Source organism: Nelumbo nucifera, chromosome 7 (genome assembly GCF_055504915.1).
Source record: "Nelumbo nucifera cultivar China Antique chromosome 7, China Antique-T2T, whole genome shotgun sequence".
NCBI classification, from domain to species: domain Eukaryota; kingdom Viridiplantae; phylum Streptophyta; class Magnoliopsida; order Proteales; family Nelumbonaceae; genus Nelumbo; species Nelumbo nucifera.
In genome coordinates this window covers 9325048-9349150 of record NC_142655.1, presented here as the reverse complement: position 1 = coordinate 9349150, position 24103 = coordinate 9325048, and positions in this window count along the sequence as shown.

The window sequence follows — 24103 nt, the reverse complement described above, 5'->3', positions numbered from 1 at the left end:
GCATCCATTTCTCTATTCTGGGGGAGGGTGGAGGTAATGTGGTGAGAAACCATCTTTGGATTTTTGCTTGGCATTTTATAATTTCTATGGCTTTGGTTCCCTCATTCTTGCTAAATTTCATACTTTTCATAATGGACTTAAAATTTGTTTTGACAATGGTATTTATGAAATCGAGATTGAGAGGTAATAACAGGTATTTGAAAGACATTATATTTGGAAGAGATGCAAGTATGCAACCCCATGGAAAGTCGAATGTGGATGGGTTTCCCTACCTTAGAAAGTTGAAAAATAGGGTTGCTTGTTTAGGTTTCTCTACGTCTACCTTCCCTACCTTTTATTTTAAACCAAACATAGCATAAGGGAAAACAGTAGAAATTTACCAATAAATCCATCTTATTTTAACTCCATAAGTTTAGTAGAAATACTGAGAATGTTAAAGATCGAAGAGTTATTAAATATAGAGGGTTTTCCATGGAGCATACTAATTCCTCTTATCCACTTACTAATTTTCCTTACGAGGGTTAAGGCCGGCACTCCCTTTCTTTCATATCTACACGGGCATCTTTCTTTCCATATCACCCAACTGAGAATAGATGGCAAAATTATATAAAAGTGATGGAGCTGAGAGTTGCTTGCAACGAGACCCTGCAACATATATATTCTATCTAATACATGTTAGGATTCAATAGTGGAGACATTAAACATATTGTTGTAGAAAGACCATAATTTCTTTGCCGTGGCACCATTAAAGGAGGTGATTTTAAAACATTCAATGATTCAGTGCAGTGATCTCCCAACAAAGGTAGATTTGCTAAAATACATTCTAAAAAACCTGACCGAACCCACCTGTGACCAACCCGGCCCATATTATATTAAGTTAAGCTGGTGTCAGACTGGGTTTGTTAAAATTGGACTTGACCTGGGGTTGAACCATCCCAAGCCCGAGGTCTGAGTCTTTAAGGTTGAGCTTCCATTGACCCTCAACCCTACCCAATCCGCCCAAGTTGTACCTTTAGTCTAGTGGCAAACCAATGAGATTTTATCTTTTCAAACCAGTAAGTGATACCCACAATAGGGCATTCACTGTATCATCACTCTTTTTCTTTTTCCTAAACCAATCTCTTTCACACAATAGGACTCTGTTTTGTACATTTTGTCTGACATTTCAACACTTGACAAATCCAGGATCATCACCCTTCCATCAGTACCAGGATTCTAGGCGGCTGTTTGGCATCGTTGCCAGAGCAACATCGCCACATCAATGCCACAGGAAAAAACGGTGTTCCAGGAAATGGGCATTTGTTTAGAATCGTTTTTTCATAAAAAATGGTGGTCCAAGTCATGTCTCGGAAATCGGGAAGGCATGGCTTAGAGCAATATCAAATTTGGCATTTCCTAGAGTTGCAGCCCGTTGCTGCCAATAGGGCAGTGATGTGGCACTGGATAATGGGTACCGGTGCTGAAAATGTTTTCTGGAGCAATGGCACCAAACAAAAAATGTTGTTGCTCCAGGAAACATCCTATCTGGCAGTAATAATATCAAATAAAAATAAAGGCACCATTTTCTCAGAAAACGGTGCTGCATCTGCAGCATCGATGCCAAACATATACTAGGTCTAAGGTTTTTGGTCTTGCAAAATTATAGGGAGACATGAAGACATGTCACATTCTTTTTAGAAAGACTTATATGCTTAAAGAGATAACATCAGTAGCCTATCAAGAAAAGGTCAGTAGATGAATATCCACCTCCTGAATCCAAGTATTGGGCAAAATGTGTTACCCCTTGAAAAGGTGAAGCAAGTTTTTCAAGACTCACTTCATAAAACCATTCACCAAAGAAAGCCAATTATTAAGCAAAACGTGTAACCCATTCACCAAGAAAGCCAACTATTGCGCTTCTTTAGTCTTTACTCGCAGACTTAGAAAAATAAGGCAACAAGGTTAAGGCTGCGCACATGTATCCTTCCTAAGACCTGCATTGGCAGGAGCCTCGTGCACTGAGCTGCTCATTAAATCCAATTCCTACAAAAAATAAATAGGAATAGAAATTCTGGTGACATATATATAGAGAGAGAGAGAATTATAAAAAATAATATATATATATATATATATAATAAAATTGTTATAATTCTTAATTTTTTAAATATCAAATAAAAATATTTTTATATATAATTTTTTATTTTTATAAAACATTTTTCTTAAATCGAGCTCGAGCTTACGAGTTTTTGACTCGAGCCGAGCTCAAGCTCAAGGTTCTAGCTCAAGCCTTATACTACCTTGGTGAGTCGAGCTCGAGCCTCATACTATTCGGCTTGGCTCGGCTCAAATCCACCCCTAGGTGCTTGGACCGGATTCAAATTGAGGTATATCCAAATCCAATCAATAATATAAATCTTATATTTGATTCAATCAGATCTTACAAAAGTTAATTTGAATCTGAATCTGTTAAGGATATTGGATATCTAAATATGATCTGATCTGATTTAATTTCTGTAAATTTAACAAATTACTAAAAGGATAAAAACAAAAAATGAAAGCCTTTTTAACTATTTTCATCATATATATGCATGGCTTTTTATAAAGGAGTAAATAATATAAAAATTTATAAAAATGTAATATAAACATATTTATAAATAAATAAATAATATACACATTGGACCGATGAGATCTGATCCAAAAATAAGGAAATGTCTGAATCTACAAAATAGAATCAGATTCAAATTTGGATCGGACCATGATCCGGTCCATTTGCACCCCTGTAGGATGCCTTTCCCCCGACTTTCTGTTTCTCGTAATTTACACTAAACCAAAAACAACCTAAATATTTAATTATGGTTGAAAGTAGACAAAACAGTTCTATTTCAATCCTCTAGGAGGCATTCCCTACTGTTTAAAGGAAATAAATAAATAAATAATTATATTAGAAACAATTCATTTTATGGTCTTCTAAATAAGGCGTTCAACATGGGTTTGTTGGCCCATGGTTCAGTAACCAAATAAGCTTATGACGAGCTATGTTGAGTTGGGCCTAATTTAGTGAGGATGAGATGGATCCAACCTTACCTAGAGCATTCAATAGTTGGGGTTATATGAAAAGCCCAAAGGTTTGCTCATTTTTTCTTCCGGCTAGAGCATTCAATAGTGGATCCTGGTTCTTTGATACATGGGACACCTGGCAAGTTATGGGCTCACCAAACCCTCTTACAGGTAGACGTGTAAAATGGGTCATGCTGGGCCGGCACGGCACGACCCACCTGTAGCCCATGCAAACGTGGGCCGTGTCGTACCGGTTCACAAGTCATCTTGGGCCATGCTACCCTCTTCAAAGATAATTTGGGAGGTCAGTCCGACATGGCTCACGGCCCAAGCCCATGGCACGGGCCTAAACCGGATGGGCTGCAAGTCGTGCCGTAGGCTATAGGCCGGGCCTTGGGCATGGGCCCAACTAGGCCAGACTGATTTTTTATGACATTTTTTATTTTTTGTTAAGTAAAACTAAAATATTTAACTTTCCTTTGAGAACTATTTGAAAAAATAGTTTGGCATAACCCGATTTTCACCTCTACCTCCAGGTTACATAGGGGGAGGGGAGGAAAATGGTTCTCATTAACCAACAATTTTTTTTTTTTTTTTTTTTTTTTTGTGGATCTTATAAGACCCACCCAAAAGTTATCTCCCAAGTAGATAAATAGCTTTCTAAAGATAAAATAGTCATAATTTTATTCACTTAAGGAATAAAAGGATACAAATAAATAAAGCTTACCTAGGTAAATAGCCAAAAAAGAAAAACGAACAGGGCCTTAATAGTTGCACTGCTTGATCTTGCACACTGTCATGGAGGCAAGGCAAGCAAATGAGACAAGTAAAGAAAAGCCTCCTTTCACCATTCACCAACAGTGATGAGAAATAAGAAATGGCCCTTTCTTTGTTGAAATGGCTTGAATATTCTCCACTTTTCTTTTGTTCTTTCTTTTGTCATTTCTATGGCCGACAGCTTCAACAATGCTTCTTTTAATTCACAGACCAAACAGAAATTAGTTAGGGCTTCTTTAGGCCAAAACAGAGAATGACTGAGAAGAATATATATAGCATTTCATATCACCTGTGACCTAGTTACTAGCTAGCTAGAGTTTAGGGCAATATTGGTTGGTCTATTAATGTTTTTCCTTGTATCTCTGATCCATTAGAAGTGGAAGTTCAAACAACACTCAAGCACAGACATCAGAAACACAAGCTTGTACCCAAATACTTGCAGCATTAATCATGGCATGGTTTACCAGAAACAATCGAGTTCATTTCATATCCCACGATCGGATGGGAGAAGTCCATAGGAGCCCCTCGTGTGTACCACTCACTGGCTACAAAATTCAGGTTAAAAGAACTGTCTTCTCTTCTAAATTTTGAGCCAATAAACGGTGAACTAAGGGCGATCACTCTGGCCTTTCCCCATGTGAGCGTGCTCTGGCCTCTGGGCATGCCTAGCATTGCCAGTGCCTAAAGGGCCATCCCTTAAAAGAACATTAATGGCACCTTAGACATGACCCCAAGTCACATTCTGTTGGGAAATCTTTACAAAGTCAGAAATCTTGTCCCGAGTTTAGTTTCCATCTTATCTTAATCTGCTGTGAACCACCATTTGATGTGGGATCATCTCATTGTTATATAGGAGGAATTGAGGAAACACATAGTACATGCGTATGAGGTGAGAGGACCCATGTAAAATAATAATACAGAAGTGGAAGAACTAAGTGGAGATGAGAATGATTAGTAGGCTTGGAAATGGCATTGTTTGTCTGTTTATTTGAATTCGAACTTTAACCCATCAAGGGTGTTTCAAATTTGATTCATTTATAATTGTATCACATATGGATTCATCCCTATATGATCTAATAAAATCTCATGATTCGATTTGGCTTAAATATATATGCTCATATATACTTAGAAATGATTTAAGCACCAATAGTTTGACGATGGATATCACATTAAACAGAATGGACTAATAAAGCTGGATTCATGTAGTTGACCCCATATAGTTTAGATAAGGCTTGGATGATGATGATGATATATACTTACAACTAATTTATACTGTATCTACTTGTAAAGTTGGTTTGGATATTGTGCTGTTACTAAATTGTCATGGCTTCAAGTTTCATACATGTTATTTTGGTTCATTTTGTTCATGACTGTAGCCGAGGGTAGCTGCAGCCATGATTCCGCCAATTGATGATGTCAAACTACAATAAACTGAGGATTGAAAATTTGAACGAAAATAATGGATAAAACAGTCTTTTTTTTCTTTCCATTAACAGACATTAATGATAAGGAGGATTTAGTCAATTATCAAAAAACTTAGGGGTACCCTAAGACAATATGTAAACAGGGTAGAATAAGTCAATTAACTAAATCATAAGGGTAGTTTAAAAAATGTGCCATATTTTGATCTATTTTAATTTTATTTATTAATACTGTTTAATATCCAATTGAAATCTAAATCTATATAATCCAAACTCAAATTTGAATATAAAAAAATCAATTTTGAATCCACCTATATCCGATTCAATTCGATTTGTTGGCCACCCTAACAAAGTTGACCTAAATTAGGCTAGCTTATGATGTAGACATGAGATACAAGCCCAATATAAACATACTTGCTTTTCAATGGGATCATACAAATGAGACCAATTGCACGGGAAAAAGAATCTCTACCTCATCATATATACAGAGGACCGGCCCAAAGTTGCTAAACAGGACAGTAGTAGTGCTAGCAATCATAGAAAAATGTCCCCCTTTAGAGAGATGCCTTTTTTATGTTCCAGTAGCTCCAAGGCTGTTTGGACTAATTCATGTATCACAAAGTACTTAATGTACCCGAAGCTTCTTTAGTGCCTTAGGTCTCACTACAGCTGAGACGATGACACTACCCAGTATTGACCATCTGTCGATGGATTCTTTTATCTATGATGATTCACTCCACTACATTAAGACATAAGGAAGCTCCAATTTATTTGTTTTAACCAATAGGCTAAGGCCCCATTTGGTTCACAGGAATAGAAATCTGGAATTGGAATCGAAATAGATTATTCCGATTCTACTGTTTGATAATTAAGTGGAATTAGAATCTCATTTTTATTTTTGTTGGAATAGCATTCACCCCATTTGAGGGAATGGCTATTCCCTGCTTCTCCCTTAAGAATGAAATCCCATTTCTATTGATTTTAATTCATATTTTTAATTCTTTCTGAACCAAACAGACTATAAAAATAGACCATTTCAATTCTAACTGCTAATCAAACGGACCCTGAATTCATATGGGGAATAGAAAGTATGTCCAACAACTTCTGAAAAACAAAATTTTCAAAATTCCACCTAAAAGGAGATGAATGAATGACGACATATTCTTTGTTGGCATGAGCAAATTAGATGTCATAGTCTTCAGCGTCCCGTCAAAGCCAACATGAAGTAATCTACATTACAATCACCCATAAGGCTAAACTCTAGCCAGTCGCTACTGAAAGTAGTGTAGTGTAACGAGACCAGACCAAGACCCACCTCACCAGTCACCAGTCACCAATGGCATGGCTAGGCGAAACGTGTACCCAGTTTCAAAAGAAATGGCTGTGCAGGTGCAGCTATCGGGCTTTCACAGTATCACCTTCCTCCAGGCACCAGCCATAGCTAGGCAGCTAGCCATCTTGCCTTTTGGAAAGTCCTTTCATGTCTTGAGCTTTCTCCAGAGTGGGGAATGGTTGTATTCATCATTTTCATTGGTTTTATTTCTTATATAGTACCCGACAAACAATGTGTGCTTGAAAGCCAGACTCTAGTTTTCATAATTAGCTAAGAAAACTGTTCATCGTCAGAAAGGCATTCCTATACTTTGATGGGTCACTGAAATTCATATTCAAAACAACAATGATTTTTCTATTGGATTTAATACGATCAGCACCATCAGTTGTTTATTCAGCATCTGCATCTCTACAAACAAATCTTTCTTCACCTAGACAGCATTTTAAGTTCGGTGCATGGACAATGGGCTGATTAAAGGTTTTATTTTTATCAGAACTGGTCGGGCTTGGGTCACTATTGGCCCAAACTGAAAGTTTGGTCTAAATTCACCACACTATCCCAGTATAGAGGCTTCCTTAGGCCAACTAAGCCCACTAAAAACTTGAGTAATTAGGTTACCTAATCTTCTTGTCTAACCCACTAAAAATTTGATAATTAGTCGCCAATGTAGAACTGTTGTAATTCAATGTCTCACACTCTATTAGAGTATATTCTCTTAGGCTGTTAAGAGAATAAAATTTCATTTAGAGAACTCACCTAACAGCCTAACCTTTTGCGTTGAATGGTTCATAAGCTGGTATCAGAGCCTCTTTGACAAAGTGATTTAGTGTTATATCCTTGTGGCCCCATTATAATTAATTAAACTAGGCATGACTCCCACGGGGCCACTAATATGAACTATTTTCAATTTTCAATTTTTTTAAATCATTTATATTAAAAACTTAGAATAGGTTTTTCATTTGTTGTTTTGATAGATTTTTGTTTGATTTAAGACATTTACCATATTTTATCTAGTATGTGACCCCGTTATGGGACGGCCACACATATGTATCATTTTGGTTTTTACTCTTTTTCTTTTATATAGTAATATTATTTTATTTGAGTTTTTTCAGAAGATTTTATTTAAGCTTCACTATTTGTCTAATAATTATATTTGTATTTGAAATTCAAATAAAACTAACTATTGAAATCGCAGACCGTAGACTGAAGTGATTGTAGGCAGAAGTAGTTGTGGATAACCACTTCTGCATTTCTTGCATTTTTTTTATGAATGAATAAGAATAAGAACTTCCCACTTCTCATGTATTTGTAAAGAACTATTATTGAATGTATGACACTTGTCATAGAGTTCAAAAATTTAAATGTGATAAAAAGCAATTTATGTAAATGAGGAATGGGTTTTATCTTTGAAAATGTAAACTATATATATATATATATATATATATATATATATATATATATATATATATATATATATATATATATATATATATATATTAGATTAGATTTCAGTACAAGGAGGTGTGGGTGGGCCTATACTTGTCCATGCTTCAAGCCCAATGGGCTTTCACGAGAAGGGTGTGTGAGGGAAAAAAAAAACTATTTAGGTACCTTAACCAAAAAGCTTAAAACAATGTAGTACTTTGTAGAACCTTGCCATTTATTTTTGCACTTCACAGTCAATTTTCTTGTAAATTCAGCTAGTTAAAGGAAAGCTTTTGGAATCAAGAAAATGCTGTTGTGGATCTCACCCACTTTTCTTAGTCCAACCATACACTTCTTTTACAGCTTTTCTGAAAATCTCTAAAATTTCCTCTAATTCTCTAACTTCCTGGACAAATAATAAACACTCAAGTGATATGAACTGTGGAGAGTAGTAAGACTACTGAAACTTGCCAATGAATATAGCTAGGGGCTGAAGAGGAAAATAGGTGGGACCCTTTTGGGTCCGAAGCCATGTGGCCACATTGAAGATTCTTGGGCCATTTACACCATTTGTCTTAAAGACCCAAATAGCAAATTGTCCCCCACCCCCCAGCACCACCACCACCACAACAACAACAAACAACACCACTCGAATGCAAACAACCCTGATCAATCCAATTAGGTTTCTTCTCTATGCGAACAAAGCTTTGAGGTTGAAATATGCCACATGAATTAGAGGGTACAGAAGAGAACACGTGGAGACCTTTTGGGCTTCCAAATTTGCCACCACATGGAAGATTCCTCTAGTCTAGTCATCCAAACAATCCATGCCACCACACCTTGTTTCTTCTATATGTGCACCCACGTATCGACCCAAAAAAGTTACTCTGGTCAATGCCCAAAAGGTCAAAAGGAACGAGATTCCTCATCTATTGATAGAGCACCCTGATCGTGTTCTATGACTCTCCATCCACAGTGGATAAGAAAGCAATAACCACTCCTGAGTTCCTGACTAGTTGCAATATTGGCAGCCATGGATTCAACTACAGCACCAGAAAACTAAGTTAAAGGACAAAAAATGGATAGGATATTCATCCATATATCCTCAGTTTATGTACTCCCAAGTTGCTAAACAGTACAAAGATCATCGACTGTATATATTTCATTGTGCGCATGCAATGCAAGTAGTTTTCCTAGTCAGTGTTAGTGATGGAAATGATAAGAGAAGATCTTCCTTTGGGTAAATGCTTTTTGATTTGTGAGATCTTGTGTTTCTCTTTTTATCTTTTCTGTATTCGACAGCTTCCACACGTTGTTGATCCGAAACCAGATTGATGCCCAGGCGTAAAAAGAGGACCTTATCATTGACCCACAAATCTGAGGCCGACTGAAAGCTTGAATTAAGAAACTTTATTGCTTCTACGTACAAATCTCACTTCTAGAATATTAGCACTTTATCTCTAAACTGCCCCCTCTAAGGCTCTAAGGTTGGTTGATCCATCGCTTTCTTTCTTTATATCTAATGGCCTCCTTTTGGTTAAACCACCTCCAAACTGAACCATTCCACATGAAAATAAAGCATCAAACCTGTATCTAAACAGAGAAAAAATTTTAAGCTGATCATGATTGACAACACCTTCCTATCCCATTAATGACTCCGTTCTTGGAAATATATGTTTTGTCGATCAGAAGTGGAATTTAGTCCCATATGTTTGTCATTCACTGGCTCAATTTTGAAAAAAAAAGTTTCATATCTCTCTCTCTCTCTCTCTCTCTACAATCAGCACTTAGCAAGGCCTAACAGCTAACTCATTCAGCCCTTGACTTTGACCAATTAATAACATGTCATAGTCTCACCTCTCTCTAATTAGTAGTGCTAAAGGAATTCTGAGTGCAGAAATGCAGGACCTTTTTGAAGCTACTTTCTGTGAGTGTAGTTGGCCAAACCATTCCCAATTTGGTCTGGATATAGAAGGGAACTTTGCTTTTTTGTTGGACTAGGCCTCAGTTCGAGACTATGAGAAGAATATGAGAAGATTTTATCAAAGATTTTGCAAGCTCGGCCATCATACTTGGTTCAAGTCGATCGCCTATATAATCTATCCAAAAGGAAGATATGTTGAGTCAAAACTAAACCAGGCCCCTTCTAGTTCATTGGACACTTTTTAGCTAAATGGGTGGGGGTCCTCATACTGAAGCTAGAAGATTCGACCATAGCTCTTTGACCCACAAAATTGGCTCAGCATCAGCTTAATATTGGGGAGAATCCTATAAGCTTTGACACATACAAGGGGCATTGGCAGGGAATAGCTGCCCATAGTATTCCAAATCCGCTGCTAGAAACTACCCATATGTGTCAACTAGCTAGAACTAGAAGGGGTATTACCTATGAATTCAACACAAACCTATATAGTAAAGCAATTATCCAACTACCCATTTTCTTAATAGTGCAACTTTACAAGCTATATTCATTCAATGCAAGTATTTTTCACCACCAAGCTTGTTACTGAGCAATTGTTAGAAGGTATCTTGCTTTAATTTGAAAAGATGCCTTCAACTTTGAAATGGTTTTGTTTGTCTGTTTCATAGACCAGAATGGAACCTTAAGGAATAAGGATGTCATATACTCAAATATTAGGATACTGCTAGTACTTGATATCAATTGATCGTCTCTTGGAATCAATTGGTCCATCTATGATTCACTACTCTGAGTTGAGTAGTATATATGGGTGATTCAGGGTGGCCACTTCACATCACATTTGTCTCCTTTCTCCTTTAATATATAGTAAAACAAAAATTCAAGGTGGCCACTCCACCTGAAGTGAAGTTTGGGACCGGACCAGGATAAAGAAAATGGAAATGGTATGATGATTAATTAGGTTAAAATTACATTAATGCTCTTCCTAATATTGTCCCCTTGTCTTTTGTAACCCATTGGCTCAAAAAGAAAAAATAAACAATAACAAATTGCAATCTAAGCTTCCCATGTAATAATTATTCCTTGTGAATGATGATCAAGATGGGTAAAAAACAGAAGGCTTTTCCCCTATAGCTCAGTTTGGACTTTGGAAGGAGTACAAGAGCAAATACATACAAAATAATAAAAAATACAAGGTTTTGCTGTTTTGTATTTATACTCCTTCCAAACTGAGCCTATGTGAGTATTCCCGTCTGAAAGGCTGTCCCTAAATGGGACATGATGCATAGCACATCTGTTGGCGTGAAATTAAAAATGTCATTCTTTTGTAACAACCTTAAGAAAATAAATAAATTGTTTATTCCATTATTTGGCTTAAGGAGGTAATATCCATGATATCATCATGATTACTACAAATGTGCAAGGTTGCGTTTGGAAAAGCTTCAGGATTTGTGCTTTTAAAGCCTAAATCACAAAGCCTCAATTTTAGGATCTGTGCCTGTTTGGGAGGGCTGAAGAGCCCAATTGGCTGTCAGTCTATCATCATTTGAAAGGCTGTCTGCTTCAGCCTCTTTCAATAGCTTATCGCACTTCGTCCAAGCAGTTGAACCAGGATAGCTAAATCTTCAGCTCAGCCTTTCTAAATGGGCCCTTTGTGCTTTGGTGCTTAAAAGTGTTTTGGCTTAAAACTGTAACGTTTTTGTGAAAAAAACTTTACAAAAAAGCTAAGCACATTTATCTCATTTGTTTCCTATATGCCAAAGCTGAAAAGCAAAAACTATCCAAATGGAGCCTATAAGTTATGAACAACTGCAAATATTTTGAGGCTGAGGTCATGTCACCCAGATCCACCTCAAGAAATCTAATGAGGGGCTGCCCGATGCATATGAGGCTTCCTACAATGCAGGGTCCGGGGTGGGACAGACATAGAAAGGTTGTTTCCAAGAGTTGAACCTCGGCCACCCAGGTTGCAATCACCGGTTGCATCAAGGCCCACCCTCTTACCTCAAGTCTTGGGGTCAAACAATCACCGGTCTGCATATATACATACCAAGGGAAATAATTTATCGTTTTCTTTTGACTGCATCCTTGCACCCAACCCTAATGTGTTGAAAAGAACCGGACTGAAAAAACTGGGAATCGGTCAGGTGATTGGTTTCATTTTTCCTCAAAATCGGAATTTTGTCAAAAAACGTTGATTTGATTAATAAACCGCTAATCCGAGTGGGTGAACTGTTTGAACCATTTAATTGTTTTGATTGTTTTTTATTTTTTTTATCAGAACGGGCCATCCATTCGGTTTGAACGGTCAGACCGTTCGACCCGGGAACCAGACCCCTGACCGGTTCAGTTTTAAAAACCTTGGCATGTCTTATATTCTCATCAAGGATGTCTGTGGTTGCCACTGCAACATAAAACAAAAGAAAATTAAATGATTAATTTTGTAGGAAAAATAATATTCAGTAGGACAATAAATCGTATTCTTAATTCTTTCTAATACTTCACTTAACTTGGAAAAACAACCTTAAAAATGACGAATATATGAATTTTTCAAGATATAATTAAATTGTTAGACGATCAACACCGCCTGCTCCAAATGTCTTGTGAAAAATTAAAAGGAATGTCAGGTTCCAAAAATTTATGTTTGTTTGTTTGTTTTTACTAAAGAATGCTGCACAAACATTATATGCAACCCAATGGAATGATTACTCCCAATTCTCTAAAGATTGTATTTGGTTTGAAGGAAAAAGTAGGGAAAGGAAGGGAAAAGTAAGAAAACCTTGTATAAATTTCTCTACCTTTTCCCTTAAATCAAACATAGCATAAATGATGGGTTCAATAATATGCCACAATAGTGGAATATGCAACAAGAAATCTAATACTTTCCAAATTATGTAAGAGTTCGTTTTATAGCCAAACAGCAAAATATACAAAGGACTGAATTCCCTTTCCTTTTCCTCCCTCTTGCATTTCCATTTACATCCAATCCAAACACAGAGTGTTTTTTTCTTTGAGAGGATAGATTTTGCTTGAACGTTTCTGGGTTTAAACAAGGCCCACCCCTAATGAAAAGACATGGAAACAATTGTTTGACAAACGTCAAAACATGGGGCAATCTTTTCAAATTTGCAACCCTCATGATTAGAGGTAATACTCCCTTTACCAAAAATTTCATGTGCCCAAATTAGTCTCCTTCTACTTTTCGTGCCCATGGAGGTATTAATAGTGTGGGGTTCGTATTCATTACAGTTTACATTGCCTTGTGGGTGAGCCAAGCTTTTAGTGGGGAATTGGGGATGGATGGCAATGTGCCATTGTTTTCCAAAAGTTGAGTTAGTGTATCCCAACCTAAGGTCATCTACTCAAAACTAAGCCAATTATGTAATATAAATTAAAGTTTAAATCATAAAAAACCGGTCCTTTGTTTATTTCAGTACCTCTGTGCAAAAGTTTTGATCTTGTATTGGGGCTTAACTTGGCCAGTTGGCCCCTGGATTAACTAACCAAGCCCTACTTTGAATGGGCTAGTTGGGGGCCTAATTTTTAATTAAAGCTGAGTTTCAATTTGGTTTGGTCTGAGCTAGGTCTAATAACACATACCCATATATACATTAATACATATATATACACACACAGGAATTTGATTGCTAGTGGAGGCATTTGTGCTGCCTTTTATTGTGAAGAAAATGAAAGAAAGGGAGAAGCAAATTAAAAAAAAAAAAAAAACTTTCCTTTATTTGGTTGACGAGGAAAGTAAGGCTTCTCTTGGACCTCTTTTAGTTTCGATCTTAAAAAGGTAGAGAATACAGAAGAAGACAGTTGAGATTAAGCAAAACCGGTCCCATTCTTTCCTTAAAGAAAACCCTTTTTATTTTCTTTTTCACTTTTTTCTATTTTTCTTATCTTTTCTTCTCTTATTTTCTTTCACATCCAATTATAGATAGGGCTATCAACGGATTGGGTCTGGGTATAGAACCGAACCAATCTGACAAAAAAAAATATTAAAGAACCAGAACCAAACCATACCATATAGAATCTATCCAAAATCAAACTGATCAGTTCCCAGCACAAACAGATCTACCCAATGGACCTAATTATAATAAACCGGATTATATATGTCGCTTGAATCAGGTCTGAATCAGTTCAGGCCAGACTAGGTAAAACTAGTTCTAAACCAATAATAATTGGGACAATAGATCCATCGATAACACGGGGTCACCCGACCCATTGACAGCTCTAATTAGAGAAGTCTAGATGACGTTAGCACCCTCACATTGCAGCATGGTTGTGGTTCAAGAGACAAGTACTCGACGTATATAAAATCTTCCATTAATGGAACACGTTTCAACCCAAAAGCCCTCGCCACTCCTACATTAAAAACACAAATTGAAGATGTTGAGAGCCAATGGTTGAAAACAGGATATATCATGGTTTTCAAAACCAGACCGGACCAGAAGGTCGGACCCCGGATCGGAAAAATCAGGAACTGGTCACTTGACCAGTTCCGTTTTTTTCCAAAATCATTGATTTTTGTTAGCAAACCGTTGAACCGATTGGTTAACTATTCGAACGGTTTCGACCGTTTTTTAAATTTTTTAATTTTTTTGTTAGGAAGGGCTGGCCGTTCAGATATAATGGTCCGACTATTCGGACCGATAACCGAACCCCTGATCGGTTCGATTTTAAAAACCATGAGATATACAATGTGATACTCGATCATACATCTGTAGGGGTGTTCCCTCATATCAACCAATGAGGCGATCCCATATCAAAGGGTGGTAATTGGTATAGGGTCGCCAGATTAATAAGAAGGAAACTCAACTGTTAACAGGAAATTAAGAGTCCCCTTCAAAGTTAGCTAGGGTCCATTAAATTAATCTGACATTGATGTCCGCCCTAACTTGACAAAAGACTGTTTTTGGTGTTGTGTTCAATTTGGCTCGATCATACATTGAGTCCAATCAAAGGTGGTCATGTCAGATTAAGAAGTAAATTGACTTAGCTTTGAGAGCATGAAATAAATCCCTTGTTTTGTCCAGTCTGACCTTCAACTCCCTCTCCTCTCCACATTTAGTGGAGGACATTAATTGTTTCCCGTTCACTGTTGATCAGACAACCCTTTGACGTGGGATCTTATCATTGGTCAGTAGCTAGCTAGGACCAAAACACTCAAACAGACATATATGAGCCAAAGTTTTCCTCGGAATCTTACCTTATACCACCCTTTAACGTGGGATCATCTCATTGGTTGGAATGAGGAAACACTCAGCTGAAGAAGAGGACCATATGCCCTCCATCAATATATGTCAATCCTAGATGCATGCCACATTTCATTGGAGCCTTCAGACTGCTTTTCTCAACTAATTTGCTATATATATATTTCAAGAAAAAGAAAACAGTAGAAAACCCACAGAAAAGGGATAAGCTGATTCAGGTTGAGTCCTAGTGGACAAATTAAAACTGCCCCATATTCCATGCATGAATAGAGAGGGTGGAGAGAGTCCTTTTGGGCCATCAAAACCATGCCATATCACCCGCACTTCAATATATATGCATGAACTAGTAAAGAGCGAGGGTCGAACCAAAGCTAGTAAGTCTGGTCAATGGTCCAAGTCTAAAGAATAGAGATTGGAGCAATCATGAGTAGACGTCCCCTTCATAGTGGGTTGAATTAATTTTGCTATCAAAGGCAATTAGGCCAAGCAAACACGACTGATCGATCAGACATAAGCAATTAACCCACAGCGCCCTGACCAGTTGGCAGTTGCACTCATCAGCTCATCGCCTCGCAGCCATGGATTAATTCGTCTACATGAGAGAACTATAGCTAAACAGTGCAACGCTCATGGGCTACAACGCATCGATCATGCAAGTAGCTTTCCCTGTCTGTGGTAGCTAGTGATCGATGGAAATGATAAGAGAAGATCTTCCTTTTTTCCTGCTTTCAGTTTCTAACTTCTTTTATTCTCTATCTTACCTTTTTCTCTGGTCGACAGCTTCCACACATTTTTTGAGTGATAAACCCAATTAATTGGCCGACTAAAGCCTCCTCGAAATTTACCCTAGTGCTTCCACATCTCTCTGAACTTATTGTTGAGGCCGGATAATACCACGCATTATCTCTATGTCCTAGGGTTAGTTGATCCATCCTTTTCTCTTCTCTCTCTCCCTCTCCCTCTCTCTGATAAGCTCCTTTTTTATCATCACACCTTCTAAACCAGACATTATGTAACAACTGAATGAGACTAAGAAGCGAATGGATCTTTAATTATATTACTTCATTGATCATGGCATGCTCTAGACCTTTCACTCATGCCATGGCATTGGCTCATCTGTTAACCCATGTCACTTGATAATAATCATCTGGGGGTTCGGTTACATTCTCCCCCTAGTATGACAGTATGACATCAATGGCATCTCACCACAATGAGGGTGGCCATGGACATTAATTAATTAACTACTCTCACCTTCTGAGAAGGAGAGACGATCACTCATTGCTTCAAAATTGAGAAGGTTTGTGGGCTTAGTATATATAGATCATTTCCTTATTACCAGTCTACCAGATAAATAAAAACAAAAAAACCGATCCTCAAGAATTGATCTTCTAAAGAGATCAAAAAAGTAACTACTAACGCATGATGAACAACAAAGGAATTTGCTTCATACTTTTATTATTTGATATTTGAAAAGCTTTTAATGTGTGGTACGTGAATTCCATGCTTATATTATGAATATATTTTACCTCCACAACCTAGGAAAAGTAATCTTTGAAAAACAAGGGGATTTAATTTAAAAAAGAATATAATTAAGGACCTTAGCATAGAAACCAGATATATCTAATGCATTATATTGGTCATGCAGGAAATATGTCGGATTTGGACCAATATATAAATACATATCCATCAATCGTTTGGTCCATTACCTATGGTCGTTGGGGCTACCATAAATTAACAAAATCAACTTTATGTGGAGCACTAAACACAATAAGCTTTGCTATAGAAAAAGCACCTAATTGGGCAATTGGCAAACAAATTGGTTTGTAGGCCCATTTGGTTAGACTCCGACAGATCAGATTTGGATATTATATACAAATATTTATATGTAAAGCAATATTTATTATGGAATCAGATCATAATGGGTTTGAATTGAATCCAATTATATAAATGGGTTAAGCATTTAAGTTTTGCAATAGACAGAACCAACCAAGTTGGATTCAGATTCAATTGAATAATATTGATCCAATCCACTGACAGCAATAGCACATAAGACCATGCTTGAGAATTATAAATAATTTGTGTGTGAACATTGTTTTCATTTTTATTATTAAGTCATACCGCATCGCCGAAGATACACTTTTGTACCACACAAAGATTTCATCTTATTTTAATAGCTTTGAAAAAAGAGGATGTAACTTGGGCTGTTGGGTCAAGTTAAGCAGTAGCCCAACTTATCTAACCTGGCTTTTAGACGGGCCTAGATGAAGTTTAATTGGGCCTAATAGAGCTTGTCCTATTTCTGGCAGACAGTTGAGTTTCAAGTGAAAAGGACTTCAAGAAACAAATAAAAAAAGGAAGAAGAGAATTAAACTAACTCATCAATGGTTTGGGCTTGGGCCTAATTTCTCTCTCTCTCATACAGAGACACATAGAGAGCAATTGGTGGAATTAGAATCACAGAGTCAGATCAAATTGGTCAGGCTGGTGGTGAGTCACAGAGTCAGATCAAGTTGGTGGAATAACCCGAATTTAAATCAAAGTAGTTCCCCAAATCCTAATCCACCGTCCATATTCCTTGGACCACTGACTTGCCTAAAAGGTAGACCCATACCCAAAAGCCACTCAACAGTGACAGTAGATACTCTGGTCAATGCCAATCCAAACACAAAATGTGGGCAGCAAACTGACCAAACCGGCTGCACCGTTACTCCAACTATTTGGGGTGGGCTCGCTTACCCAAAAGAAAGATCTGTTTGGTAAGAAGAAACCCCCATGGACCAGCCATATGCATTTGAGCAATAAATTCATTCACTTACCAAGGAGAAAGATGCCATAAACTTCCAATCTCCTTTTGTTACGTTTTACCTTTTCTGTGGCCGACAGCTTCCATTGATGATTGGATTAATTCATTAGACCAATTGATCATATGCCGAGGCAAACCAAACAGGAGGACCCAACAACCCAGTCTTCATCACCTCAATGAAGGCTTCAATCTATTGAGTGCTTTTAGGATTTGGTATTTAGTAATATAATAATACCACATTCTCAACTCAGGCTGTCCCCTAGGCTTGCTAGGGTTAGTTGGTTCACGGCTTCCTTTTTACCTTTTTTTCTTAAATTCTCCATTAAGGCACGTGCAACCAGTATGTGTGCACCCACATATGGCATTTGTACACGTGCATGCAAAACAAAAACAAAAACTTCTTTTAGTTTTTTTTTTATTATTCATATAAGCCTATTTTTTGCTTTTCAGTTTTTTACCAAACATAATTTAAGGGTTTCTTTAGGTTTTTTAGCTCAAATTAGAAGCCACTGTATAAAAAGCCCTCCCTCCTGAGTCCGGATATCCTGCACTTATTCCCCTATACATCTTCTTGTCTTACTTTTTTAAAATGCAACACGTCAGTGTCATACTGTTTAAATGGTTTATATGTGTGAATAACTTAATAGATATATAAGAGACCTCCGTCTCTTTGTCTTTGTCCTCATTTGAAACTTTGGTGGAAGAGAATTACATCTTCGAAAAGATTTTTCATCGAATTTAATTTGTTAATAAACTGAGTTACAGGGAATTGGTGAAAATTCATATATTGGATTTGAAGCAGATTTTGTATCGATGTATGTTGATTGACTGCCTCCATTATGTGTTGTTGTTAATAAATACTATTATTTTTAATTTTGCATCTTCCAAATTATTCTGGAAAGAGATCCGGACCGATTTTTTTCTAATCCTTCGATAAACGGATTCATTCTTTTCATAAAAAATAGGAGGTAGAAATAATAAAGATTTCTTTTTCGATTCATCCCTAGAGTTGAATACCTCATTCAAGAATTTTTTATCAATAACTTTAGTCAAAATTAATAGATCATTAAAACTAGATCTCTATCTATATTTTAAAATTCGTTTTGTAATTTTCTGAATCATTATAGACCCTTACTTTACGACCAAAATAGGTCGATGCTTTATTTTCCGGCCATATTTCTCCTCCCAAGATTGCAATAATTGAGTGTAAAGAAATGGAATCTCTTAAATTTCCTTTAAGTTGATAGCACATATAAGTTTTTCAACTCATGTGCAGGTCCAGACTCTTAAATGGTCTGAGGTGATTGAGCTACGCATTGATAGAGTCACTTCTACGAAGCCACTTACATAGCTTCGTAGAAAAAGTCAATTTTTAGGCTCATGTATACCTATTTTAGAGTTTCCAGTTTTTCACCAAACAAGACTTCACCACTTTCCAGATATGTTGGTTCCTACAAGTCTACAACAACAGAACCCACTGCATCAACCCTCCCCCAAACAGTCTGTCAATAACTATTGAAATTATGTGGTAGAAAGTGCTTTATGGAGAAAAGTGTTCGGTGAAATGCAATGAAAACACAAAAAAAGCAATTCACTTCACCAATCACAATTCAGACCCCTTGATGACTTCTCCTCCCACAGTTACAAGTGGCAATGACAACATAATGGACAGGTGTCAAATGCAAACTATTTGATAGAAGAGGGGGTCCTCTTCAAAGGCAATTGTCCAACACTAAGCAAAGAGAGAGGGTCACACTATTGTCGGAAAGCCAAAGAAAGGATCTCTACTTTTACTAGATTTTGATGGGCAATATCCCTAGCTAAAATCAGCACAAAATGCTGAAACCATACGTGTGTCAGGGATTGGCAAAAAGAACTAAAGGCTAGAGAAAAACTTGTATCCCTCTAGTAAGGTCTTGTCACCGCAATTATGGATAGTTGCCAGAGTCACTAACTAAATCTAAACTCTCTTTCGGTTCTTTGTCTTCTGGGGAGTGCCTTCAGGTGGATACTCGATAGAGATTGCTGCTTTATTAACAAGAGTTGTGTTTGCTTCTTCCATGTGCAACTTTGTATCTTCTTTTCTTCTTTTGGGTCTACAAGCCTAATGTGGTTGAAACTTGAAACTGATTCATATTTTCATCATAAATTGATTATCAGAAAGTTAGTTCTAGAAGAGCAGCCAGCTTATGCTTGAAGAAAATACTTTTTAAAAAGGCCATTGTGTCATTGTTAGAATACTGTCCACACTCAGCAGCAATTATTGATGATTATACAATCTCTAATCTCTTTATGCAGCAGCATGTGCTGGCATAGATTTCATGAAGCTCCATTGAGTGCCAAATGAATGTATGAGAGAGAGAAAGAGAATGAGAAAGAATTAGATATAGAATTGCATTTTTGAGGAGAGGGTGAAAAGAGAAAGGGCCTACACAATGAGGGTAGCATTATCTCCAAGAATCACAAAAACAAATATACTTTAAAGACAACGAATTTACAGCAAATTAATAAGACCAAAAAGACCCATGTTAACAAGCCAATTGGCAGCTTGGTTTGCCTTTTGCAAGTTGGGATCTGCTCTCAACAAAAATGCTTCCGAAGCATCATCTGACACCACACCACAGATCTCACCATGATATATATTTGAACCCACCATGTCTGAGATGTGTGGTGTCCAATCATGTTGGAACGTGTTGAAAGCGTTTTCTATTGGGAGCATATGCTCTTTTAAGTATATGTTTGGGATCAATGCTACCTATGCAACACCGTTTTTTTGTATATGTGTGAGTTGAAGAAAATGATGCTTTTTTTTTGTTTGGAAATGTTGTTGCCAGGTAGGACGTTTAATAGGGCAATAGAAGCACCTTCTTTTTGGTACTACTGCTTCATATTTGTTTTCAATACTGTAATTCATTATAAGAAATCCACATCATGTCCTCGTTCAGCAATGAGCTGCAAATTGAAAAAACGTCGAATTCGGCGTTTCCCCAAACCACGCCTTCTCGATTTTTAAGGCATAGTTTGAAGCACTATTTTTTTATGAAAACGATTCTAAACATGTTACCGTTTTCTAGAACACCGATTTTTCGATTGTAATACTAATATATCACCGTTTTTTCGATTGTAATACTAATATATCACCGTTTTCTGGAGCAACGACATCGATACCAAACACTGCCTAAATATGATTGTAAGATACGTCTAATCCGCTTCTTTAAACCCCTTAATACTCCATGTCAGTTATCCTCCAGCTCCAAGCAGTTGAGAACCCTTCAAGAATATGCTTGGTATCATCAGAGGTATCTAAAGGACGGTTACTTTTGTTTTCGTTTGAATTCTTCCCCACACATCTTCTGGTTCTTTAAAAAAATCTCTTTAATTTGTAATTGTACTGTACATATATCCTATACAATTATTGAAAGTACAGAAAAAATAAGAAAAGATAAAAATAAAACACATATCCATTAATTTATCACTATTGTGAGTAATATTTTATTATATAAAATCTATTCTAACCATGGAATATGGATTCGAGTTAAAATATAGTATACTATCTAATTAATTCATTATTGATGGGCCCGAGACCTATATTTTCCTGATAAATGACCATCAATTATTATTTGTCATATTAGCTATGGTCCTTGGGGGCTGCAACCTACTAGTCGGATAAACAAGAACAATTATAAATTTATAATAGCTAACTACTTATTTCATCTAAGAAAGAAAACAAAACTCTATACCAACCACTGATGCAAAATCCTGGATTTGAAGCCACCAAAGAATTGTTTAGGCCATAAATATATTAACTTTAGGGGTTTAATTGATAATGTTCAGAGGTTTATCCCAACTAATTAACAGCAGCCAAGGCCTTTATTATAAAACGATTGCAGAATGTGAATTTTATAAATGTATCATTGGGATTTATATACAAAAAATGATATACAGGTAGAGAATCAAAACTCGTCCAAAATTGTTTAACTTTGGCCAGCCGATCTCATCACTCTCAAGTTGCATTCCCATATGCATGGGAATACAAGTTGTTACTGTATGATAAGTTTTTTTAGAATGATCTTCCAGTAGCCCAAGTGGCCAAAATAGATATATTGAGCTTTTGAAGTCTAAAGACCGTTTATTAAGCGATTCACTTTTTTCGTTTGACGTGTCTTTTCGCATGAACTATTGGTTTTTTACAAGCTTGACAGCTTATGTTTTGGTCTTTTCCCGTTTGGTTGGGAAAAAATCTAATTGCCAAAAGTCATAGCCCCAAAAAGATACAGGAAGTTCATTTTGGGTTATTTTCGAGAAACTCTAAATGGAGTTTTTTGCCTTATTTTCAACTCATTTTCGTATGAAAAGATGCACAGACAGATGTGACTTAACCAAATAATCTTCAAGCTGTTAAGATCTTGACACAAAAGCTCACATCATCTTTTGACTATTAGAGCTTCTAGAAAATCTTTCAAAAAATACTTGCCAAACGGCCACTTAATTAGAGGTTATTTATCACACAAAAAGACCAGAAAGCTTTATTTAAGCTTCTTGAAATTCGGTGTTTTCGGTCTCTTCGAGTCTTTTTGCGCATATATCTTCTCATCTTTTCAACTTTTAGTTATCAAATGGAAAAAATATCAGTTTTTGGTCTTTCGAGCTTGTCGTAGCCCATTGAATTCTTAAATTGTTTGTTTATATGAAGAGAGAGAGAGAGAGATTAGCATCTTAAATAAAAGTGCAATGCATCACATAGAAGGATCCCAGCAATATATGTTCTAAGTATAAGATATGTGAGATGTCCCTATAAGAAGACAAATTAAATGTAATTTGAGTAATTACAACCCAGTTTGGATAAGCTTCTACTTCTAAGCTGACTATTGTACAATGTTTTAAAAAACGACTCAGAACTGAAACCATTTTGGCCACTAGTTTTCAAGTTGACAGTTCAACCATTCGATTCGAATGGATGATCTGTTTTGACAACAAAGATTTTTAAAATTTAAAAATAATAATAATTAATAAAAAAATGGCCAAAAACCATTGAATGGGTCAAACAGGTCGACAATTCAACCACTCAAGTCAATAAGTCATTGACAAATTCAACGATATTTTGCTAGGGACTGATTTTCTTAATAAAATTAGCCGGCCATCAGCATTACAGCATATAATCATCGGTGTTTCTATTTGGTGGGCAAAATCATCATCATTATAGTACTTTACCGACATCAACTTATTAGGCCTACAATTTGTACAGACTAATCACATAAAAAAGGTGGCAAACCATTAATACTTTAATCTCTCAAGACTTTGATTACATTACTCAGATTCCTTAATATGCACTCTTAGCACAAAAAGTAGAATAGTTAAACACAAGGTCAAGATATAATTTCAACGGGACCCCAACACCAAGTTAATACTATATACAAACATATGATGGGAACATTCAAGTAATCAACTCTCGGTATGGATGTAAACTCAGGATAAATGATGGGAACATTCAAGAGCAAGTGTTAAACTCTCAAATACGTTATATATGAATGAAACTAACTCAGGATAAATGAGTAACCCGTACCATACGTGATATATCATGGATTAGTGTTCTAATCAACTGTTTGATTAGTTCCCATATGTAGACTATTAAAGTTTAAATAACATGTTAGCTTATATAAATGTTTGGTAACTTCTGAGGCTGAGAGTCAAGGGTGCCATCTATAAAGAATGAAAAGATGTCAGAAACCCCAAAAGTATTTTCAAGGGCGAAATCTCCTAACAGTTAGGTTGATGGAAAGCCAAAGTTACAGGAAGAAAGCAGAGTGGAGAACTCAAGTGTGCGTGTGAGAGTATATCTTAGGCTTTATTGCCCTTTTATAGTTGGAGTCCGCCCGAGAGAGTAGGGACGACTGATTATAGGGACGACGGGAGTGAGTTGAGCCGAGATCGTAACGCGTGTAATAAATGCCCCACGATAATGAGTCGGGGAAGTTATGACAATACCCCTAGCCCTAGCCGATATAGGGACGACGGGAGTGAGTTGAGCCGAGATCGTAACGCGTGTAATAAATGCCCCACGATAATGAGTCGGGGAAGTTATGACAATACCCCTAGCCGAGATCGAGGTGACATGATTGCCCTTAGATAGTGTCACGTGTCGTCATGTGGTGAAACGGCTGATTATACCCATAA